Source organism: Camponotus floridanus, unplaced genomic scaffold, assembly GCF_003227725.1.
Source record: "Camponotus floridanus strain SB8 unplaced genomic scaffold, Cflo_v7.5 scaffold44, whole genome shotgun sequence".
NCBI lineage: Eukaryota > Metazoa > Arthropoda > Insecta > Hymenoptera > Formicidae > Camponotus > Camponotus floridanus.
In genome coordinates, this window is record NW_020229592.1 from 1,317,532 (window position 1) to 1,332,579 (window position 15,048).

Genomic DNA, 15,048 nt, shown 5'->3' on the forward strand with positions numbered 1-15,048 from the left:
TAATTTTTTAATATATACAAGATTTGTTTTTAGCACATCGTAATGTTGTACAAAGAAGTTCCTTATAAACTAAAGATAAGACTTCACCATCACCTTAAAAGCGATCACAAATGTAGTTTATTACTCGCAGAATTTATGTGTATCTATATTTGCCATTCTGTGCGCAACGTAATGGCAAATACGCTCTAAGAGCCGTCGTGAAATAGGTCCTGCCATCGGAAACGAGCGCTAAGAAGACCAACGTGGGCATGTTTCATAATTAAGCTATGTAAGCGGATTGCCATTTGGAAGTCAAGCAAAAGCTATTGCCGAATGCGGGATTTTACGTCATTATATTATTATATGTGACACTTTGACAGTCGGTTTTAATCGGTGAATAAATTAACGCGTAATTACTGTAACGCAATGTGACCTACTTGATAAATTTGAGATAATGACAAATTTTTATGAGGGACAATGTATGTTTGAAATATACATTGTTTTTAAATTTTATGCCAACGTCATGAACTTATGATAACTTAACTAAAATATAATTTTAATTTTATTTTATAATATCGAGAATAAGTAAAAAATGCTCTTTTTAAGAAGAAAAATGGTAAATGCAGTATTTAAAAATTACTTTTTATAAAGATACAATGTCAATTTTTTTTTTCTTTTTGTGTTGAAATACATTACATATGAAAAACAAGAATTTATTATCCTTTATCCTTTCATGAGTCTCTCTCCAAATATATATAACTGTCAAATTCAATCTCTATGTAATTTACATAGAGATCTTCTATACGAAATTGCTATGTACATAGTTTTATTTTTCTTTCTTTTTTTCTTTCTTTTTCTCTCATTTATCACAACATATTCTATTTTAATAAATATATATAAAAAAAACTAAAGAATGAGATTTAAAAAATTATTTTTTCATATTGAATGCCAATGTTTTTATTGTAAGTAAAAAATTGTTATTGAAGTGCATTAATTGTATTAACTGTTAAAAAAAAATAAAAAAAAAAAAAAAATTATAAAATATTAAAGTCATATAATTGATATTAATGATATAGATATCTTATTTTATTTGATGTATTCTAATGATTAAAATTTAAATAATAAAAATAAAAAAAAAAAAAAAGTATAAAATATAAATATAAATATAATAAAAACTATTGTTAAGTATTCTAATTATGTACTGTAAATTTGTATATTAATATTTGTTAAATAGTAAATTTTTTTCAGAGCATTTCTTTTCTACCGTATATTTTATATATTTATACATACATATTTTATATATGATATTTATATATGTGATTATATATATGATATTAATTGATCATGAATTATCTAATTGATCTTATTTTAATATTGACATAGTTAATAACCAACTTTAATTAAAGCTTTTTTTATTAAAAAGCTTTAATATAATCTTTTATAATATAATTTTTTATAATTAAAAATTTTTATCTCTGTTTTATTTTTAATTATACTTATTCTTATTTTAACAGTTTATTTTAATATTTTGCATTTTAAGATCTAAACGTATAAACATAACACAAGCAATAATTAATATCGAAAAAATATTTTTAGTAATAGAGATATATTTTTAATAGTCAATATGCGTCCAAAAAATTATATCTTTATTTTCATCAGTCATAATACTGAGAATTTAAACAGCGGATTAAATAAAAAAATATACAAGAAAAATATTCCGTTACGATATAATAACAGAATAATAACAGAAAAAAGTTATTACAAGGATATTTGCTCTCACAATCAGTACTAGCGTATCGAATTAAGTTTTAGCGAGATTTTATTCATATAAAATCAAGACAATTTTCCTGACGGTTTACATTACAAATTGTGTTTCATTTTATATTCTTTCATAATGGAAAGCATAATCATTCAGATACATGTGTTTAAATTAATTTTAGTTCGCAAGATCAACGCAAGAGAATATTCCGAGAATTGATAATCAATGTTTAATAACATGTTCATAATTTCTTTGCAAACTATACTAATTAAAATAAATAGTCGAGTATAATGTATTTTATGATCAATATTTATAAAAAAATTTATACAACTAAATAGATATAAATAATTGTGTTTATCAAAAATAAATAAAATTGCAATTCGCGAATAAATAAAAATATTAGTGGCTCAGATAAGCGGACAGTAATTCAATAAACAGGAGTGTGTTTTGGGTAAAGTAATTTACATTTTGTCTTAAACTCAGTTACCTCGTCGCGGATTGCCGTGACGATTTCATAAACGTGTAACGAGCATTTGGAAATATTCCTTTTATGTTAAATGACAAAATTGAAAGCGGCGCAGAGTTTATTACGGTCGTGCGTGTATTACGAATGTATTTTCATTACAGGGACCAAAATTAATTAAATCTGTCTCACCATGAGCAAGGTTAAAAAATAGTTTATGCGAAAAATTCTTCCATAATTTCGTAATAACTTTGATGTGATCACTGAACACATTCAAAACAAAATGATAAAATTTTATTAAAATTCTTTTAGCATAATAAAAAAATCAAACGTTAATTTTAAAAATTAAAATTAAATTAAAATTAAAAAATTAAACGTTATCTCTCTCTCTCTTTCTCTCTCTCTCTCTCAATGAAGAATTAATCTTAATTAATATTTTAAATTTAAACGTAGATAATATAGAACTCTGACTCCACAAATTTAATTAATTTACACTAACGACAAAATTTATATGTTAAACTAATTACTGCTTATTATATTATTATTTTAAATTTATGATTTATTAATGGAAGAAAATGAAATTCTATTTCATAATAAAAAAGTACATATATTTCAGCGTTCTATCTGTAACATAAATTGAATTTCTTAATTCGGTTAACTTTTAATTGAGACATGACATATTTCATATTATACAAGATATCTTGTAATTTATATGTGTATTAATCATCTTGTAATATATATTAATGCGCTTTAAACTAAATTAAATATTAGTTAAAGATATAATTCATGTCACAGTCGTAAATAAGACACAATTTATTGCTCCCGAATAGTCGAGGAAAGTTCGCACCTTCTTCAGATACGTCGGCATCATCATTTTCAAAAGAAACGAGTATTCAAAGACGTCTGCAACACGGCGAAGGTGGTCCCAGGTTGTAAAATCCGGAAAGGTATATTCGCACGACTCATAAATAAACGAGACATCGGATTTGTGTGTGCGTGAGTATAGTCCGCCTATATCGAAGATCTGGCTCGAGTATTACCATCGGAGCAAATACGAGTTGATGTGCTTTGCGCGTGAGAGCGTGAAATCAAAAAGTCAGATTCACGATACTTCGCGGACTCATAAATTTTTCGCGAGCTCACCGTCCGAGAATATTAGAAATATCGCGTTTTCTTCGAGACCGTAGATTTGATAAGCGTATGAAGGAGAGATTGAGGTGGAATAGAAACTTCTATGAAAATAATGCGACAGCATTTTTCTATATATTGTCTTCTTATAGTATATTCAAATAATTAATTAGCATTATATGCAAATGTCTGACAAATCACAATGATATAACTGGACAATTATATTGATATGACTATAACAAATTTGTGGACTCTTATCAACATTGTCATATGACATAAATACTTTTTATTAAAAAAAAATGATAATAAATTTATAATAAACATATAATTATTTTTTATTTATTACATTAGTATTTTCTAATAATTTTCTTTAATATTAAATGTGTGAAAAATGTTGTTTTATAAAAAAATGAAACAAGAATATTACGATAAATGGATAATTGAAAAGAGCTGAAAAATTAAATTTCTATTTAATTTGAACTTATCAATAACATATAACGTATGACGTTAATATTATTAATACAAGTATAAGATAAAAGATAGTGCTCTTTTCTTGTTTCACGATTTTATATTATAATATAATCACACGAATATTTATATCCGTAATATGAACAATATTAAATAATTGTAAAAATAAAAAAAAATATAAAAGCCGAAGTGAAGTTGACCTCCTATTTTTTAAATTTGAAAAAAATGAGAGAGCTCTGGATGTTCCTTAAAAATTGCATTTTTTATATGATAGAGAGTCGTGAAACTATTTAATTTGAAATTAACCTAATATTTTAAGTAGTATTTTCGTTATTTTAAATGATAGAATTCTTTTCAAAATGGTCTAGAAACTCTAAAATCCTTCGGGGGACACTTAGAATTTTAATCATTTTTTCCAAATTTCAAAAATGGGAGACCAGTTACAGAGGTCCATAATACTGACGTCAAAATATAAATATAAAATATGAATTTGTACATATTTTTTTTTTCATTTAATAAAATTTTTTAAAAGCTTTTATTATACAAAATATGCTTTTGCTTAATTGTGTATATGAAATTTATGTATAAATATATGAAAATTTTTTTTCACAGTCAGTGTGATAAATTTAATTCAAAGTTAAGAATTTCAAAATTATATCATAAAAATGCAATTAAAACGTACATATGCTCACAAATAGTATAATTTTTTACTTGAAAATCACGGGACGATGCTATTAATTTTTATATTTTTTAATTTTTAATTACCCGAGCAAAATATAATATGGTCAGATGTAAATATACATAATTAGACGTGAAAAGATCTGATGACATGTATAATTTTATATAACTATATATAATAATATCCAAAATTTGGCATAATATGATCTTATCTTTATATAATCATATTTAACCAGATCTGTTCTCATGTATAATTAGATCTAACAAAATAGGATTATTAAAATAAGGTCATCGCTCCAAATTTCGGATATTATATATTTCGATATAATACTTATATATGATCTCATATAATTACATTATATAAATCATTTATTAGATTTTTTCTCGGGTAGCTTAAAGTAAGAGAAGCCTTAAAATATTTATCTTGTAAATATAGCAAATACACAGACATAGAATCATATTCTTGAGATATATATGTATATATATAGTTCCAAGATAAATAAATGTATACAAATAATTAATGACTATGCAAATTTCATTTGCATATTATTACGATTAAAAATATGGAAATGCACTCTATACATGCTACGGTCCAATAAATACTTTGTATACTGGGTGTTAAAAAAGTCTGCACACGGTCGAATATCTCGATAAGGAAAAGTTTTACTAGAAAGTGTTTCAGACAAAAGTTGTATGGCTTCGAGGGGGACATAATATGGTACCATGGGTTTGACCTTGAAGAGTTATTTGAAGATCACATGAAGATTACCTTCAATTTTCTTAAATGGAACCTATTCTTTCTCATTATATATTCTTATAGCTTATCTCGAAATCTTGCCAAAACACTATAATTAAGTTAGTTTTCATTAATACTTTCCGAGTTATGAGGCTTGAAATAATTTCTTAATTTTACAGGAATTGATTGTTGTAAAGATTGTTGTAAAAAACACAGCTGTTTTTAAGAAAAAATATGTAATTTGCAATTAATAATTACATATTTTTTCTTCAAAACAACTGTGTGTCTTCTTTACGCCAATTGATTACTCTCATTATTTTGTACACAAAAGTATTAAGGTAAGATAATTAAAAAATGAATATTTTACTAGATATTTTATGGTTTATGTAAAATTAAGAAATGATTTCAAATCTTATAACTCGAAAAATACTTAATGAAAAAATACTTTATTATAATATTTTGGAAAGCTCTCGAGATAAGCTACAAGAATATGTAATGAGTAGGTTCCATTTAAGAAATTGAAGGTGACCTTCATGTAATCTTCAAATAATTCTTTAAGGTTAAACAAATGGTACCATTTTATGTCCCCTTCGAAGCCATACAACTTTTGTTTAAAACATTTTCTAGTAAAACTTTTCCTTATCGAGATATTCGACCGTGTCCAGACTTTTTTAACAGTATGCTATGTAAGAAAATTATAAAATGTTAACCATTCACTTATTTGAAAAATGTATTATAAAGCGTGTTAGAGAACTAAAAGTGATCGTTTTAGAGCGGACAGTAGCGAATCGAGACTGTCGAGGATATTCGTGGATATTCGATGAAATGAACACCAACGAACTCTCTGATATCCAGTTTTCCATTCCACCTCCGCATCTTCAATCTATACATTTCCATAGTATAGTACAGTTACTGTTATGGCAATGGCGCGCGGCACTTCGCACTAACTCGTTCGCGGAGTATGGTGCCCTATTGCAGCCATTTCTCTCGACCTATAGAACCTTGTACGTTTGCAGAAATGGTCTCCGCGGAAGCAGTCAAAGTCCACACAATGTATTTAGGGTGGAGTTAAATCTGATTCTACATCGTGTAATATCCATTACCCGCTCGCTGCGTTTTCGAACAAAACCAACGAAATTCGCGTCTTCTGACAAACTTAATCCGCATCACTTTACATGGAAAAAATATTAAGAATAGTAAAACATTTTATGTTAAGAGCTTAAATTTTTACAACTATATATGTAAGGAAATTTATCTTTCTTCGGTTTATGATTGTAAATGTTTCATCTCATGAATTTCAGCAGCGTAATCTTGAATCAGAGAAAAATAAAAAAAACATCGTTTTAATTAATTTCTGAGGTAAAAGTATATGAACAAAATATTTTTATTGAGATTGCGAGATGATCTTTTAATTTCCGCCTTTTAATTTCTAATGAAATTTTCTATATTTATACAAATGATTGATTAAATGTAGAGTCACGATGCTTTGAATAATACTGAAATTAATGTCTTGATTGGTTGAGCCAGCAACATTGCAATCATAATTATAATAAGGAATTGTTCATAGAAATGTTGGAAAATTTAATTAGAGCGAACGAATAATATTGAAAGCTTACAAAATATTGTAATCTACTGCAGAGAATAGGAAACATTCTATGAATTGAAGAAAATATTCATGAGTTGAAGTTTCGAGAAATCTTATCGTTATCGGCAAACTCTACCGCGAAAACTTTGCAGATTTCGAAAAACAATCAATTTTAAACTACTTTTGTAGTTTTATGCAACAAAAGTATTTTCTAGTCTATCTCTCTAAAGTATACTCTTTTAAGCGGATATAATTTGCAAGGTTTTCAAGCGTAAAATAGATCAGAAAATGATATATGTACATTGTAACTTATTTTTTATCGACACGCTGAATATTATCCTCGATAATTTTACCGAAGCTTCGATATTCGATTTGTTAAAATAATATCACAGTCATGTAATAAAATAATTCCAGGGGTTTTAAGTGGCCGCACGATTTATAACCACGTCTGAGAAAGCTTTTAGTAAGATTATAGTGCTTTTTTTGCGGAAATTGCATTTACGAGTAAGTGTCTTCAAATTCAATTGATATAAATCACACATATAATCAAAGAATCGATTCAATTGTAATAATGCTGTGAGTATATCCGATCTCCGAACTATTAAAATTATCAAAAAAGACAATTAAATACTTAAAATCATATTATAGGTAAAATCTTTTTCGTTAGAACACTTTTAATTCGTTTGATAATGAATGTTTCAAATTTAGTTATTTTAAGAATGGCATGTAATTTAATAGTTAAAAAGTCATGTAATTTTTCTTTACTTACTAATTGAAGATAGTTTTAATTATTTTTTTCAATAAAATATATATATATTTTTTAAATTTTAAATTAAAAAATATAAATATCAAACATAAAAAATAATTTTTTTATCATAAAAAAATGGTATCTAGATATATTTGAAAAATATAAGTACTATTATATGATGCATACGGATTGGTACATATATATATATATATCACATTCTGTACAATTTTATCGAAACTATAGATTACATCAGTTTCGCAATCGACAAAAAATTTATTCATCGCACAAATCACGGAGAAAGGCATTTTATTATTTAAAAAAAATCAAAATTCAGAGACTCAACTTATAGTAGTAAATTGCGATAAAATATTGTTCACAGATCCTGCAGCAAAAAAAAAAGGAAAAAAAATGATAGAAATAATAATGAATAATATATTTTTATAGACATAATAATATATATATATATATTATATTTTTATTATATTTTATTTTTTATTTTTATTTTTTTTTTTACATTTTTTTCTATACGTATTTTTTTATTTACGTATCTACATAAAAAATATTTTTGATTCGTGTATTTTTTATAATTTTTTTTTAAATAATGTTTTTTAATCTAGATTTACGCGATTTTTTTTTTTCATTTTTTGGTTATTTAAGATACAAAAGTATTCTTTTTTTATTAAAAAAATGCGTAATTCTGCTTTCTACAAGAATTATTCTACTTATTATTAATTTTCTAGTTATAACTTTTACATTCTTAATATCTACAGCAGAATATTTCTTGTAGAAAGTAGAATTACGCATTTTTTTTTATAAAAAAGGAATACTTTTGTATCGTTTACCAATCCAACTCTTTTTACACGTTAAAATGATTTGTGTAAGAATGGAAAAAATCGCCGTCAAATTCTATGTATTAAAATACCATTATTTAAAAAAATCGTATTAAAAAATACACGAATGCAAAAGATATCTCTTTTTATGTGGCAGATACGTTTCACAATAATAAGAAATCGCGTTATTAGAAAAAACCGTGTAGAAAGAAAAATATGTACATAAAAGAGTTAAATATATTAGAAATATGCATAAATATTATATTTATTCACAGATTTAATTTGTACGTACTGCAGAAGGAAAATGATAGAAATAATAATGAATAATATTTTAAAAAAAAAATATATATATATATATATATATATATATATATATATAGAGAGAGAGAGAGAGAGAGAGAGAGAGAGAGTTTTCATAAAATAAAAATAATTCCAGTAATACAATACTTCTGGTATGTACAATAATATAGTTAACAATCGATCTATAATACTTTGGAAATCTGTGAAGGCTCACAGATTGAATTCTTTTTCAATGAAATGCACTGATAAAAATCCACTCACAAGCTGGTGAAAATTTAAGGAATTCGTACAAAATGCGGCACATGTGCCAATTAAAAAATTCAGTAGAATGAATGTTTAACGAGTTTCGTAAAGTAACTACGTATTAGCCGATTGAGCGAATATTCATTCCGTTAAAAGTGATTTAAAAGGCCCACCTTTCAGATTATTTTATCACTCTTTGTTAATTCGTTTGTTAAAAAAATTGACAATTAGTATTGAATATACATATATAATAAAAATATATAATAAACATATTAATTAAAAAATTGTTATTATCTTGTAATTAGTAAAGCTATATTAATTAGTAAATCTATATAAATTCCTACACTGAGAAAAATCGTTCGATTGGATCAACAAGACGTAAATGATAGAAGGCATTTTGGTTGAACCAAGCAGAATTTCTAGTTATCACAATAAGACTCGGTTTTTTATAACTAGAACATTTAATTGATTTTACTACAAGGATTTGATTAGTATTCTAATTGGATCTATAAAACTTTTTGTTATATTAACTAAACATGGTCACAGTGATGCCATTTTTAAAGTAAATTTAGTATTATTAACAAGAAAACTTGGTAAATTTAACAAGAAAGAGTTAATTATACTTATCTGGTAATTCTTAAAGGAATTCTGATTCGTCCATTTTCCAACAGACATATTGATTAAATTTACCAGAATTCTAATTAATGCAATCAGATTTTTTTCTCAGTGTACGTTTATACAAAAATACGGAAATTCATTCAATTAAGAATTAGCTCCTTGTTGTTTATATATATATATATATATATATATATATATACAGGGTGAGGCATCTAAAACAGGCCACCTGAATAACTCCGTTGGTAAGCCGAATATAAAAAAATTGTTCAGACAAAAGTTGTATGGTTTCAAGGGGGACATATGATGGTGTCATTAGTTTAATCTTGAAGAGCCACCCGAAGGTCACGTGAAGGTCAGCTCCAACTTTTTAAATGGGACACCTTATATGCTTTTGCATATTCTTGTAGCTCATCTCAAGAGCTTTCCAAAACACTACAATTATATTAGTTTTCATTAAATACTTTCCAAGTTATGAGGCTTGAAATCATTTTTTAATTTTACATAAACCGTAAAATATCTTGTAAAATATTCATTTTTCGATTATTTTACCTTAATACTTTTATGTACAAAATAATGAGAAGAATCAATTGGTGTAAAGAAAACACATAATTGCTTCGAACAAAAAAATGTAATTGTTAATTGCAAATTACATTTTTTTGTTCGAAGCAATTATGTGTTTTCTTTACACCAATTGATTCTTCTCATTATTTTGTACATAAAAGTATTAAGGTAAAATAATCGAAAAATGAATATTTTACAAGATATTTTACGGTTTATGTAAAATTAAAAAATGATTTCAAGCCTCATAACTTGGAAAGTATTTAATGAAAACTAATATAATTGTAGTGTTTTGGAAAGCTCTTGAGATGAGCTACAAGAATATGCAAAAGCATATAAGGTGTCCCATTTAAAAAGTTGGAGCTGACCTTCACGTGACCTTCGGGTGGCTCTTCAAGATTAAACTAATGACACCATCATATGTCCCCCTTGAAACCATACAACTTTTGTCTGAACAATTTTTTTATATTCGGCTTACCAACGGAGTTATTCAGGTGGTCTGTTTTAGATGCCTCACCCTGTATATATATATATATATAAAGTATTCTAAAATTCTTATTTTAAAAGAAGAATTATATGCAACGCAGTTGAATGGAAATGAAATAGCAATTTAATTATTAATCATTAATAACCGAGGGTATCAACCATTATAATCATTATCATTAGAAATTGCGGCAGTACAGTATAATTTTAAGAAATACATGTTTTAGAAAAATATGTACTGAAATAATACTAGCAACATACGAATAAAAATAATATGTAGAGAAATATTGTTTTAATTCTGCGATAATATTGGCAATATTAACAATAAAATAATAATAGGAATATCAACATTATTAACAATACAAAAATAAAACAATGGCAATGTTAGCAATAAAATGTATTGTCAAAAATAATAATTACTGTTTTATACTTTTTGAATAGTGATTTATTCCTCGTTAATATCTCAGAAACTATTTATCAAACATATTTTTTTATCATTTCTTTGTGTGTATATGTACATTTTTTATTTTATAAAAAATTATTATATTTGTATTCAAAAACTATAAAAATATACACTTTATTAAAAGAATTTATTATATTAAAAGAATAATGTTTTTCTAACTCTCATGTTTTTTATTTCATTTTTAATAATTTCAAGCAATAAATAATTTAGACTGTAATAGCACATTCATTCAATCAACCAAGAAAATTGGTAATCTAATGTTCAATCCTGTACTGAATTGTTTGTAGTTATACATCGTCCAATTACGCGTGGTGTGAAAAAAAATCTGATGATACGATTGTATCAGAGTGTGCAACGAACAGTTTTTGCGTAGTTTACGCCATCGTTTAAACGTAATATATATTCGAATTCAACTCAATAAAGATCTCAGTCGCGGCATTGCCGCGAGATAAATGTTGTACCGAAATTACAGTCGCAGCTGATCTCGCGTCCCGAAAGTGCAATATATTTCGACGGAGCCCGGCCGACACGCGCCGAAACGATGTACTCGCTATCCAAACACGATTGCTTCCACCGTCCCCGAAATGGATATTACATAAATGCATGGGTCAAATTGCTTTGATTTACTTTAGACGAGTTTAGGCTGAGCGCCCTAGATCGAGCGTCAGACACAATCGAAGCGAGAATATATTTTCGATCTTAATAATAATAAATAGCGTTAAACAGTTTTCATTAAAATTATGATAAACGACAGCAATCACAAGATCATTTCAGAGTTTACATATAATGAAAAACGCATACAGAGTGTCCCAAAAGTCCCGGACCGGTCGAATGTTTCATAAACTATGCATTTTAGAAAGAAATGTTTCAGACAAAAGTTGTATGGCTTGAAGAGGACCATCAGATAGTGACAATGATTTGACATAGGAGAGTCATTTGAAAGTCACATGAAGATCATCGTCAATTTCTTAAATGAAACTCCCTATTTTTTATTACATATTCTTATAGATTATCTCGAGGGTTTTCCAAAACACTATAATAAAATATTTTTCCCTCAAGTATTTTTTGAGTTATAAGGCTTGAAATCATTTCTTAATTTTACGTAAATCGTAAAATATCTTTCTGTAATAATGAGAGGAATCAATTGGTGTAAAGAAAAAACATAGTTGTTTTTAAGAAAAAAATATGTAATTTGCAATTAACAATTACATATTTTTTTTTAAAACAACTATGTGTTTTCTTTACACCAATTGATTCCTCTCATTATTTTGTACATAAAAGTATTAAGGTAAGTACATAAAGTATTAAGGTATTAAGATAATTGAAAAATGAATATTTTACTAGATATTTTATTTTATGGTTTATGCAAAATTAAGAAATGATTTCAAGCCTCAAAATTCGAAAAGTACTCAATGAAGAAATACTTTATTATAGTGTTTTGGAAAGCTCTCGACATGAGCTACCAGAATATTTAATAAAAAATAGGGAGTTCCATTTAAGAAATTGAAGGTGACCTTTACGTCACTTTCAAATGACTCTCCAAGGTCAAATCATTGCCACTATCTGATGGCCCCCTTCAAGCCATACAACTTTTGTCCGAAACATTTCTTTCTAAAATGCATAGTTTATGAAATATTTGACCGGTCCGGGACTTTTGGGACACTCTGTATATGTGTACGTATATTACACATTTTTTTCACAAGTCACAAGTTTATATTTTTAAAATAAAATAAAATCAATATAATAAATCTTTTTACAAAATAATAAAAATAAAATAAAGCTTTTTTTGATCAGTAGTTCCTATTTAGGTTGTTATATAATTTACTTTCAACTTTCTTTCATGGTTGATGAAGATAAATTTGTTATGTAACAAAGAAAACAATACATAAAGTCCTTAAATCGATTAACGGATACACGATGAAATAAGGACTCACGTGGACAACAAAGGAAGCAGGTAGCGCAGTGTTCGTGGAAAATGTTTCCAACTCTGATTGATCCGCGAGCTCTTAAGATCGTGACACAATGAGAGAAACACTCGCTGCTCGGGAAGTAGGACACTTTTAATCGCAGTCTAGAAATCCGCGAGACCGAGTGCACTCGGTAAACTGCGTTCTTTGTCGGAGAAATCTTTGCTATCGAACAAGTGCATTTTATCTTTTGAATTCTTAAAAATATAAGATCTTTTACGACAATGTAAAAGAAATAACAATAATTTGTTTTATTTTAGTTATAGTTTATAGAATCTTTGTAATTTTTCCAAACTTGTTTGTTATAATTATTGGTAATAAAGTTGTTCGAAAAATTATTAACAGTGAAATAAATGTTACAAGGAATTTTGTAATAATAGAATATACATCATTGAAATATTTCTCAATATATAATTCGATTTCCATAATGATAAATTTAATAATTGTAATAATTTTATATCCAATATCAATATTTTCATTAATTATAATAATTCTGTAAAAATTATTGATAATGAGAGATCATCGGAGTATCTCATATTTTACCTAAATTATGTTTATCAATAAAAAATATAATTCCGGTGATGTATTCTACTGTACAATTATTCCAATTAGTCGTATAAATAATTCTCTTTGTGTACACATGAAATATCATTTACAAATTACAATTTTCATAATTTTCATTACATTTTCATAAGTTTATAATATTTTTCAAAAATTCCATTGAGAAAACAAAATAAATGGAAAAACCGTATTAGAAAAAATTACAGCTATCAAAATAAGAAAAAAGACCGTTATCATATATACATATATATATATATATATATATATATATATATATATATATATTTTGATTGATAAAAAAATTAAAATTATATGCAAGAGATTATTCATTATAGATAAAATCGTTACTATATTACGGCATTAACGAAATTCAACTGTTAATATAACAAAGTTGTTGATTGCACAAAGCAAAGCCAAATCGCGGATTGCTTTGCTATGAGAAATTGTAATCGCAATTACACTTACGCATTCGTGGGTGTTTGAGATGTGTGCACGCACGCATCTGTATGCCAATGCACTCATTCGTTACTCGCAATGCTATTTAGTGCTAAATGTTTGGCAGCTATATCGACGCCATGCACATCCGGTACAGATAACAAGACGTCGATTACAGTTGCGTAGCTAAACGGATTTCTATAAGTTTAAATCAATATTCTGTTAAAATGTTACATTTAAAGAGGAAACAGTCATTGTATTAAAAGAGAATTTAAAAAAATTTGTAACACAAAAATAATTTTTTAAGAATCTGATACAAATGAAAAAAAATTTAAGTAGCTTTTTAACTCGCGAAGTTTAAATAACTTATAATTTAAAATATATCATGTGTAAAAAGCAGTTTAATAAAAAATTTCTCATAATTGTTTTATTGTAAAAATAGGTATTAATATATTTTATATTAATATATTCTGATATATTTTAATTATTTAATTATATTCTGATTTATCGTATAAGTATGATTTTTTCAGATATTTCTTTTAAAATCACAAGATTTGTAACTTCATTATTAACAATGAAATAGTATTTAGCAATAACAAGTTATATTAAACGTGTTATATTTAACGTGTTATTGCATAAAAATTTAAAAATTTTAAAAATTATATAAATAAAAATTTTTCTAATTGTAAATTATTCCCATGCTATTTATTTAAATAAAAAAATAAACTTGTTATAAAATCTTTTTTTGCAATTTATTATTCTTTTTTGCCAATAATTATTTATATTATTTTAATTATATATTCATAACATTGTAAGTGTTAAAAAAAATATTATCATTGATTTGAATTGTATTTGCCCAATATTATAAATTATTTTTTTGATGAATATTAGATGAGACAAAGAAAATTTATTAAATAGTTAATATCGTTGATAGTTCACATAATATTTCAAAAATGAGATTAACAACGAGATTTTAAAATATTATTTAAAAATATATAATAGCCAAAATTTTTATTGAAACATGCCAGAAAATATTGACGAGTTGT

The 15,048-nt window shown here is 25.9% G+C and overlaps 1 protein-coding gene across 2 annotated transcripts in view; it reads left to right on the forward strand.

The window, feature by feature from the left end:
• The window catches only part of LOC105254355, a 312,818-nt gene that overhangs the window by 46,627 nt on the left and 251,143 nt on the right, over positions 1–15,048 (forward strand). The gene's annotated exons all lie outside the window — the stretch shown is intronic.